The sequence below is a fragment of the Zophobas morio genome, unplaced genomic scaffold, assembly GCF_036711695.1.
Source record: "Zophobas morio isolate AGI-343-1 ecotype UQ-CSIRO unplaced genomic scaffold, CSIRO_AGI_Zmor_V1 ptg000031l, whole genome shotgun sequence".
NCBI lineage: Eukaryota > Metazoa > Arthropoda > Insecta > Coleoptera > Tenebrionidae > Zophobas > Zophobas morio.
In genome coordinates this window covers 7,362,758-7,372,127 of record NW_026972136.1, presented here as the reverse complement: position 1 = coordinate 7,372,127, position 9,370 = coordinate 7,362,758, and the positions used below count along the sequence as shown (strand labels likewise).

Sequence of the window (9,370 nt, the reverse complement as noted above, 5' to 3'; positions counted from 1 at the left end):
AGACAAATTTTGGTCAGCGTTTTACCATCTACATGATGTACCTAATATAAATACAAAATTTGACAACAATCGGCCCAGTACTTTCGGAGATTATCTGTCCAATATAAGTGACGGCAAACAGACGGACAGACAGACAGACGGAAACGGGAGACCTATTTCTTCGTCCTCTAGGGGTCATGATAGGTCGAGAAGATGCAAAAGTAGAGAGTCGGGCGACGGACTCGATTACAGTACTTCCTTTGCTTACGCTCGGGAAGTAAAATGACAACAAAGTAACACCCTTACCATCAGGTACCTAAATATAAATTGGACATGTTTAGTATATGTCGTAATTTAAGTAAATCATAGAACATAATTAAAGAAATAAAAGAAATAAGTTAGACGTATAATTGTTTTTTTGAACGTATTTAACAACGACTTATTAAAATTTGACCGTAGATGCCTTCGTGAACATGACGCCTTCGTATTTGATAACATCTTTATTCTCATCATAGAAGTTCTGTCCACAACCGCCTGTAAGGAAATTTCCATCCAGACAGTTTTTTTCCTGTTCAGCATATGTTCAGTTTTAGGACAAATTTCTCTTCTTGGAAATGCCAGTTAAGATACGTACAACTGAACTAAATAATTAAATATGTAAACATCTTAAGCATCATTGTCTTTGGCTGAATATTTAAAATTTAAGTGATGTTCTGACGTCGAAAAGACAAGCTTCTAGTTTTCTAAAGCAACTGTAGGTAAATGTTCAGTATAATTTATTTCTAACCTTACCTTTGTTACGATTACATCACTGCTTCGAAAATGGCTTTGTTTTATAATTTGTAGTAAGTGTGCTGAATTTTACATTTTTTCGTGGTGAAACGAAGGCAAATATTTATTTAACACTGTAAATCTGCAACAACTTCTATTGAATTATAAATTAATATGATATAAAAGCACTCACCAGTCAGCATTCAGGCAATGCAAATGGAAATTTAGAAGATCGTTTTATGGCGGAATGCAAGGGTATAGCGGGACAATTTCAAGTTAGATTTACCATTTCGCAAATCACCGTTGCCATGGAAGATGCGATGACAGCAGTCGCGATAACGAATCAAATCGCAAATCGCAACTGTCATCGCAAATCCAACTTGTAAATTACTCTCTAGGTCTATAAAGAAAGACACTTGAACTTAAAATGTTATGGAAACAAGGTACAAAAATGACTTATTAATTTTATTCTTAACACAAAATGCAGTTAGCACTAATAGAAGGATAGCTGATTTGTTTTGTTATAAATCGGTTATAAATGAAATTCTTGCAGTAGCTTTCTTGGATATTTCAGATATTTGTTCTCACAGTGAATTCCAACACAAATATTATCGATTATTATTCCCCGCATACTTGAAATTATAATTATCTTTTTAAATACCTAATAAAATACCTAGAGGAAAAATGTGGTAAATGCCGCTCAAGTTTACATTTTTCGTTTTGAAAGCGACAGAAATGTAGGTGCCAAGAGATGATTCTTTATTCGTTTGGTAATTCTAGGGATAGAAAACGGTCAAAATAAAAACTGAAACAAAAATTAACAAAATTAACTTGTCTACAAATCCAATAATAATAATAATACTTAGTCATATTCTCAGCTTGTTGCTAAGTGCGAATTCTAACTCATACAGGGTGTATCAGCTAAAATGGGACATCTCGAATAATTTTTTTATTTATGAACTTATGTTAATGAAGGAGTCTTGACCACCTGGTGCGCGGTAATACCATAACACAGAAAACACTCAATTTTTTTGTCGTTTGTTGTTGTTGAAAAAAATTGCGTTGTGCTTTCTTCATAAGACACGTACACATTTATTCTGTTTCTCTGTATAACACAAGTCCACATTTTACCATATTTCCCGTGAAGTCGCACTAGCGAACAAGCGACAACACTGAATTTACGGATGCTCGTGAACCATTAACCACGTTTGCTAAAAATATTCGAGGTGTTCCCTTTTAGGTGACTCACCTTCTATATGTAATATCTATTTCATGGAGAAAATTTAGCCCCTTCTTTTACTAGAAATTCGACAATTTTTTCGTGGCCCTTCTGAGAAGCTATATTAAGCGATGTCCGACCGTTATTCCCACAACTATTAATCTCAGCTCCGGATTTTACAAGGTATTTGACAGTTTCTTCGTGACCATGTTCAGAAGCTACATAAAGTGGTGTAAAGCCCTCGTTATCCGCACTATTTATTTCAGCCCCAGATTTGACTAAGTACTGAACAATTTGTTTGTGCCCCTGAACGCAGGCTAGAAAAAGGGGAGTACATTGATTAGCCTTAGTAACAAAATTAATTTCATCATGATAAATACGTAATTTTTCATAACCAAACAATTTAACCACGTTGTCGTATTCAAGTTATGCAGAATAATACAAAATTTTATTTTATCGTTAGAAGTATATGACTAAAAGAGAATAGAGTTTTTTTCAATTTCTTGTAGCAATTGTAGCTCTGCTGCCAAACTTTCACATTTCCTAGCATATAACAACAGTGTTAAACCAAGTAGTGAATCATGTTCTGAATTATTGTTTTTACTTTGTAAATAGATTACTGCATCAAGATATTCTTTACTTTCCGGTTAACCATTAAAGCTGGTAGTCTGTTCAACAGTGTATACGTTACTTTCGTGACTTATTTCTACACGAGGATGCCTTTGACCCCATGAGCATATCAGGTGTAACGCACTTCTTCCACCTTTGTCTTTGCATGCTAATATTTTATCACCGTAACTTTTAAGTAAGTCGAAATTTTTGTATAACACAGCTATATGAGCAGGCGATGTCTCTCCTGACAACATATCAAAGAAAAACCGTACGTTATTATACTTTTGATCAAAAAATATGTCGACAGGTATGTCTCTAGTATTTTTGGATAAGTAAGTAGCCGCCAAATATTCCGCAAAGGATCCGTGAAGAAAATGTGGAACGTTATTTTTTAATTCAGTTATGATACCAATGGATTCATAATTGTTATTTGAAAATTTTTGCACCGATTTTTGGTAATTAATATTTAATTGTTCTAATACAAAGTCGGGATATACTAATTTTAAAGCAAATATTTCATAGTGTTTTAACATCTTTTGTTTCTCCTGATGAATCTTATTTGCCAGATGGGGATTTTGAAGATCGGAAGCAATTTTATGTTCGTAGAAAATGTTAAACTTTTCATCAATAAAACTATGATATAGATCAGTCAAGAGAAATCTATTGTCCAGAAGCTGCAAGTATTTATCGTTATTTTGGTGAAATAGTTCTGTGAGTATAAAAATCTGAAGCGGAATTCCTAATAAGTCAACATGTTCGATAATTACAAATGTAGATTTAATTTTCTGAATAGTTGTCTCAATTTCAACTGCAGAACTGAAAGCTTTTAGTCGTTCTTTTATGTAATCTTCTTGCTGTGTTTCGCTAAACTGTGTTAAGCTGCATGAGAAAACGTTGAATTTTTTTTCTAGAAATCTTTGAAGATGTTGTCTACTGGTTATCCACTGAACAAAACCCTTTTTTGATAACTGAGTTATTATATCCAACACAACATTTAAATACTCGCTTGAAAATTTCATCTGTTGCATCCCAAATATACAAAACACGGTTTTCTTTAAGACATATTTCGAAAAAACATTTCTCCAACTTTTTCAAGGAACTGTATTTTTTGTTGATAAATTTCTCAAACAAATTTAGGTAGTTTAATGTTTTACTTGACGAGAAAGATTTTAGAAACGAATTAACATCTTTTGAAGTTATCATGACTGTCCAATGCTCAGGTGGAGATTTATTTTTAAAACTTTTCATGAACTCTGATTTACCCATCCCCGTTTTTTAAATATCTGGAAATATACATATGCAACATGGTTAATAAAAAATAATAAATTAAAATTAATTTCAGGTTGTGTGTATAAGAGAATTTAAATCGTATGGAATAGAGAAAAGGAGCAAGAAATCACAAAATACTAATCTTAAAGTATGAATAAAATAGTAAAACAGTCACCTCTGTACGATCCATTTTTCAGGTAAGAAACTCAAAAAAGAACACTTCCAACGAAACTGTCCACTAAACTCGTTGCAGTAGAGAAATTTAGATGATGTTTATTAAATGCTGTTAAAAAAACTAACCACTTCTTGTGATGGATGAGTGTGTGTCACAATTTAAAAATAAATTGAAGTTTGCTTTTACCAGGATAAAATGAATTTTGTTGATGCTTTTCTTTACGTTTTTAACAAAACCACAGGATATGATTCCATGAAGATTATCCTAGTGCGATTTCAAATTTAGTATTACACATATTAAGCGTCTTTAAAAAAAAGAAACTCTTATCATCAACGTTTTACATTTATCTCAGAAAATATAAAACGGCCTTTTTAGAGATTTTTTGAGACTCTGATATTAATTTATGCATTATAAAATACTGATGCAACTTTTACTTCGTCGTTAGTTTTGAAAAGTTGATGACTTCATTACAAACAATTATTTAAAAATGTTTGATATTCTTAAGACGAACTGACAGGAAAATATTGGTAAACATAACCCCGAAAAATGGTAAAATAACATATTTACAATCAGAATGGACATGTTTAATGCTCCAGATATCTTAATTCACACATAGATAATAAGCACTCTTTGCAATATATTTAATATTGTAAGTGAAAGAAATACTAAGTATATTATAAGCGAGTGAGAATGTAGGATCACAAGCACGTTAACACAAGTGATAGGTACTGATCTCACGATTTCGCTCACGGGTGGTATATGACATTTTATGTTCTAGTAGCAGCTGTTACATAAAAGTAAGAATAAGATGAACCCAAATTGAAACCTTATTTGCCCTAAAAAATCGTATTGTCATTAAATATATTAGTAATACATATTGAAATTATGTCACTTAAATAATTGCATAAACTAACCCAAAACCAAGTGTTATAAGATAAAATAAATTAATATAAAGTAAATCATCGTACATATAAAGAAACAAAACCAATAAGTTAGACGTAATTGTTATTTATACGTGTTTAACAGTGGGTTATTTTTTAAAATTTGAACTTCGATGCCTGCCATTCCTCGCTTGCAGAGTATCTTTACGTTATTTTCGTGACTTCCTGTAGCTAGATGACAGCCAGTGCCTCGTGAAGTTACTTTGTTCATATTCCCACAGGATTCAGATATCGGCATCGTTTTCTAAAATCTGGACCACATTTGTGTCCGCACAGGTGTCGCTGTAATTTGAAAATAAATATAATGCATAAGAACGGTTCGGTCAAATGGATTGTTAATAAAAATAACTTTCCTGCTACAAACCAAACACTACATATATACAACGAGTACAAAATTGTACGAATAGGAAGTCAAACTTGTAAATAATTTATAGTTACGAAGCTAGAACTTATTTTTCGAAATTTTAGTGATCAAAAAGTAAGTACAAGATTTGCATGTTGTTTATGAACGGAATGCTTGCAAAAACCTCAGGCAGCAGTGGTAATCAAAAAATGTCTGTCTGCTCGCTTTTTGGAGAAAAGACATTATTTTCAGGAAAATTTCATACATATGTACCGTACGCAGTTTCTTCATCTGTAAATCTCCTTCAGTATTATAAAGAGATACTCTAAACTCAGTTGACATGCACTTGGCAAAACTTAGTATGAGCCAAAGCATCGTCGTTTCGCGTTAAATACTTTTCGTTTTTAGTAGGTATGTAACTATATGATATTCAATCCAATTTTTTCTTAAAGACTACCCCGTTATTGTCATAATGAAATAAAAGTCTTACTAGGTATATGTCAATTGAGTTTAGTATACACCTGCTAATATCATTTCATTTTCAACGTCTTTGTTGTTATTACCTGCAGAGATCCTTTGTCCTTTGGTTGTAAAGAAGTACATATTCTTGTAAGTCTTGCTGCAAATCCAGAATCCACAACCGTCTGTGAGAACGTTCCATCCAGAGAGTTTTTTCCCTTGTTCACTATACGTTCAGTTTTAGGTCAAAAATCCGCTAAGATAATTACCTTGTGTTGAATTATCGTAGAAAAATACAGTACAAGTTTAATGTACTGCATTAAGTTAAGAATCATCGTCTTTGACTGAATATTGACGATTTAAGTGATTTTCTGAACGTAGAAAAAACAAACTTCATTTTTCCTAAAGTAATTGTAGGTAAATGTTGAGTATTGTTTTTTTTTATTCTTACCTTAACTGCGTTGAAAATGTCGTGTTCTAGAATTTGTAGTAAGTGTGTTATTATGAATTCTACATTTGTTCGTGGAGAAACGGAGGCAAATATTTTGCAGTGCTTGCCGGGGGTAGGCAGCTTAGCCAGGTTACGCACTATTGAAAGTCACCACTTAACTACTACATATCTTTATTATTCTTCTCTCTTACACCGCTTGGTTGCCTAGACACTTACTGCTTACTTACTAACTTCTTACTCTCTTCTTAATACATTTCTTATTAGTCTTATTACATACATTATTGCTTACATCTACATTAATCCCTACTCTAATCATTCACTCTCTCTTTCACACATTACTTATTAATTACTCCACTACACCTTCCGGGATTTCTTAAAAAAAAATGTTTGTAAATACACACTTTTTTTTTTGTTTATATGTTCGTATTATATGTATGTAATTTTACTACTAGGTTAATAGTTACAAGATTCAGTTTCAACACATGTTATATGCATCAGCAAGAAACAATACACTCGTAAACAGTTATGTAGGTTAAGATATCTAATGTCAATGTCACAAAAGAATTACTTATTCTAATTATAATACCGCTTAGTTCTGTTTTTATGTACAACTAACTTCTTATTGTCCTTTAACACTTCAACATTGGGCGATAGGTCTTTTGTCACTTTAAAAGGTCCTTCAAAAATTACACAAAATTTATTACCTGTTTCTTTTTTGATTAAAATTAAATCGTGTTTCTCATATTTTGCTGACCTAACATTCTTATCATACACCTGTTTCCTTTTAATTTTATTTGTAATTAAATTATTCCTAGCATCTAAATGAGCTTGTTGTAACCTAAACTTCAATTCTAATGGATAACTATTAAAATTATACAAAGGATCTACGCATGTAGTTAAATGCGTTGGAAGACTACATATCTTACCAAATACTAATTCAAAAGGCGTGTATTGAGTTTCAGTATGAACAGTTGTATTATAACTGAAACACCAATAAGGTATCCAAGAACTCCAGTTTGTTGCCTGATTATTACACATGGTTCTTAAATATGCACCTAAAACTTTATGTGAATTTTCCAAAGCGCCTATACTCTCATGATTAGAGAGCGGAAAATATGCAGCAAAATTTTGAGAAATATGATCATATGATATGCACCAAATTTATGCAAATATGCAGTAACTTTCTTAATATATGCAGACATATGCAGTTGCATATGCTTCAAAAATGAAAAAAAAAGCTTAAAAGCGAACTAAATTTATTTATAAAATACAAAAACAGGTTTCCCGAGCTTCCGTTTTAATACAAAAAATACATAAATCACTTTGCATAGTGTTTAATTACATCTCACTAACAGATAAATCATGTTTTTAAAGATAATATTCTTATACAAAAAACTAAATATAAACAGAACAAATTAAAAAATAGTAGTAATCCACTATTTAATTACTATTTTGGTAACAATTTATTTTTAATATTTTTCGAAATATTCTAACAAAAAGTTTTTCCGGTGATTCTAAAGTAGGTAGGTATAATGTATTTGTAAATATGTAGAAAAACTGCGTACTACATCCACACATTTAAAAATACTTACCGGTTTAGGGCAGGCGCGACAAAACACAGTTCGTTCTTGAAGAATAAGTTCAGGAAAAGGTTTAATCCATAAATTAATTTGAGTTATCTTCGACATATTGATACACCTGTATCCCTTTAAATGCTTTCAATACAAACTCACGATGAAAAATAATAGTATAACGTCTCTTCGACCACCACTAAACGTACCATTAAAACACTTAACTAACAAACAAAAATATTGAGAATGAACGGTATTTCCAAAAGTAATTAGGGTGCGAATTTACCTGGAAGGATAGCTTAACACCCAGTGGTGTCTCCAAACTACCATAAAACCCAAACCTTTCCTAGTTATTTGAAGCTCAGAAGAATATTTGCAGTATGATTCATAAAATTTCGTCTTTCTAGATAAATGCCGATAGAATGACAATAATTTTTTTTTCAAATCAGCTCAAAAATTGATAAAAATGCAAAATATGCACCCGTTCCGTGAAATATGCAGCAGAAGGCAAATATATGCAAATATGCAATTTTTTTATAGCTGTATTCATTTTTAATTAACATGATTCGTCCACATTTTAAATATCAAGACTTATATGCAAAAAATAACGGATATGCAAATTTCATAAAATCCGCTCTCTACTCATAATGATATGCTGTTGAATGAATTTTATCAATTTTTAGCAAACTGCAAACTTCATTCATTGTACTTGAAATAAATTCAGTTCCTTGATCAGTGGCTATTATTTTAGGAACTCCATATCTTAAAATAAAATTTTCGACAAACGCCTTAGCGATAGTTATAGTTTCTTTGTTTTCTAAGGGATAAGCTTCTACATATTTTGTTAGTTCACATTGTAAGGTTAAAATATATGAAAAATTACTTACGTCTCTTTAGATTGGACCTACAATATCTAGATATATTTTTTCAAATGCAGTGCTTGCTGTTGTCGTTATTACCATAGGTTCCTTTATACTGTTACCAGGGGCGGCTCATGACTTGAAAAATTGATGAGGCACAGCACAAAACGCTCTAAAATATAAATAAATCAAGATTACTTAAATATTTTCTATTTAGTCAAATAAACAAATTTGTAAACTCATTTAACTGTCCACAAAGAACCAACGTGAAGGTGTAAGGAGGTCTTGCAAGGAAAGGATGAAAATGACAGGACAAAAGGAAAGGGAAGCGTGGTCAGAAAAAACTAATATAACTTCTAACAAAAAACAAAATTAAAATAAACTTTAAAGGAAACATATCGAAAAAGATCAAATACAACATAAAATAACTGATTTATAACAAAAAACAAAATGAAAAAAATATAAAATATAAATACGGATTTATTTTAAATTTTTTTTATGGATCAATTAACGATTTACTCAAATCAGGAACCGGCGGTTTTAATTCCTTAACTACATACAATTTATCATCATACGTGAAAGTAGAAAAAACAGAACTGCCATTGTCATTTAACGTTAGTAGAGAAAAATTCCGATTTACTCGTAATCTTAAATAACGATTACCGAAATCAAATTATGACAAGCACAAAGCACTAACGCGACCCACGCAAACGTAGGCAC

At 31.5% G+C, this 9,370-nt stretch overlaps 1 protein-coding gene across 6 annotated transcripts in view; it reads right to left on the bottom strand.

Annotated features, from left to right (window-relative positions):
• Positions 1-371: 371 nt before the first annotated feature.
• Positions 372-9,370, bottom strand: part of LOC135139273 (uncharacterized) — a 28,106-nt gene continuing 19,107 nt past the window's right edge. For 2 of the 6 annotated variants that reach the window (XM_064069447.1, XM_064069445.1), the window contains exon 4: positions 6,374-8,822. The gene's annotated coding sequence lies outside the window, so the exon portion shown is untranslated. Of the gene's footprint in view, positions 723-771; positions 902-943; positions 1,151-4,594; positions 5,249-5,872; positions 6,171-6,219; positions 8,823-9,370 lie in introns of those variants that run through there. The other 4 variants (XM_064069451.1, XM_064069452.1, XR_010282143.1 and 1 more) reach the window with 4 other exon arrangements.